Source organism: Galeopterus variegatus, unplaced genomic scaffold, assembly GCF_000696425.1.
Source record: "Galeopterus variegatus unplaced genomic scaffold, G_variegatus-3.0.2 Scaffold1153, whole genome shotgun sequence".
NCBI classification, from domain to species: Eukaryota; Metazoa; Chordata; class Mammalia; order Dermoptera; family Cynocephalidae; genus Galeopterus; species Galeopterus variegatus.
The window spans coordinates 260,483-262,305 of record NW_007727264.1 but is presented as its reverse complement, the minus strand read 5'-3'; positions in this window follow the sequence as shown (position 1 = coordinate 262,305).

Sequence of the window (1,823 nt, the reverse complement as noted above, 5' to 3'; positions counted from 1 at the left end):
CTAGTGGGTTCTTTGAAGATTATCTTGGGACCAGATAAAGGCAACAACTATGCTAACTTTACGAATAATTGTGAGTAGATACGTGAGCTTATAGATTGTGTGTATACATACAATTATATTCCTTTTCATCATGATACATAAATCTTGTATGTTACTGGAAGCCACAATTCTACTGCTTTTGAAAATAATATTTACCACTACTTTTAATTATCTATTTAACTTGGACAGAATAATCACAATAAGCATGTCATTTCCACAACGTGGAAGGAAGGAAGGAAGGAAGGAAGGAAGGAAGGAAGGAAGGAAGGAAGGAAGGAAGGAAGGAAGAAAAGACCACAACAATATGAAGAACTTTTCACAAGGAGAGAACAAACCTAAGATACTAGAGATGGGGTACTAGAGATAGGGGGAGGAAGAGAGGGGGTTTGGGGAGTGACAGGTCAGGTAAAGGGCATAAAGAAAAATCATTATTTGTAATAATTAATATGCTAATAATAAATAATAAAAATTTAAAAATGAAAAATGAAAAGAAGAGAGAACTTAGCCAGGATACTATTATTTTTTTCCTTGTGTCTCTTGAAATATAAGTAAAGGAGATTTTAAGCATAACAGTACAATTCAGCCTGAGGCACAGAACATCTACATTTCTTGTTTCTTTCAGGTAAAATATAACACTGTTGTAAAGTATGAATATAAACATACTATAAAAGCACAAATATTCCAGTGAACTGGCATGACAGCTCTATTTGACAGAAATAGTTGTGGTGGTTTTCAAGGCTATCTCTGCTCATTCCAGAACTCATTAGTCTAAAGAGCTCCTAACCAACCTGAATGAGAGGGCATGGGGAAGGTGCCCTCAACCACAGCTACATAAAGGAAGGGAGACTCATACACACAATTCCCAGGAGAAATACTTCCAGGAAGCACACACTGAAACAATGCTTTTAGGTAATGGGCGGTTAAACCAGACACAAAACCAGCCCAAATCCTTCTTCTCCAATCTAAATTTAGGTCCCAATTTTATTCTTTTGATTCCAGTATAGGTCCATGTTCTATGCTAGCCTAGACAATAGGCAGACATCTACTTCAGAGTCCCAAGCCCTGAAGTTCTGCTGTTTCCAGTCATTGCAAAACAATATTCCATACAATTAACACTTCTTTACCAAGTTTTATGATTTTAATTACATACATGAAAATTTGTCAATATTTGCCATTATTTCCATGTAAGAAACCTTAGAAATGTCAATGCAACATGTTTGAAAATAAGCTGTTAAAGGCAAAATGTATCCATGATCACTACCAAATGGGGTAGGGAGTATCATTGAACAAAGCTGTTAGAAAATTTGTGTTGATTTTAAAATGTCTGATCGTGTGGATGGTCCCATGCATTTTTCCATCCTGAGAAAAATCATGGGACCAAAAAAGCAGTTCCATCAAAGTCATTTAGGTCTACAGGAAACTTCAAAAAGTTCTCGGAAAAATGGAATTAAAAGATAATACAAATCTTTCCATCAACTTTTTGAAGTACCCTCATATGTCTTTAAAATACAAAACCAGTAGTTTTTTAAAAAATAAATAGTACTTTAACTTTTCTGTGTAAAATCTAAAAGCCATTGAATGGTTGCGTGGTGGCCTGTGGGACAGTATGCATATTTATGGTAAGCAGGAGATGGAAATGGTGTGGCCTGTCACTGCGGCCAAGTCAGACAGGTGGCTGCGGACAAGAGAAGTAGCACCTGCTCATTCAAGGGGATGGGGCTTTGGGTTAGGAAGCCATTCTCTTGTTCTAGCTTTACCACTGATTAGTTGTGTGACTAAGGTAG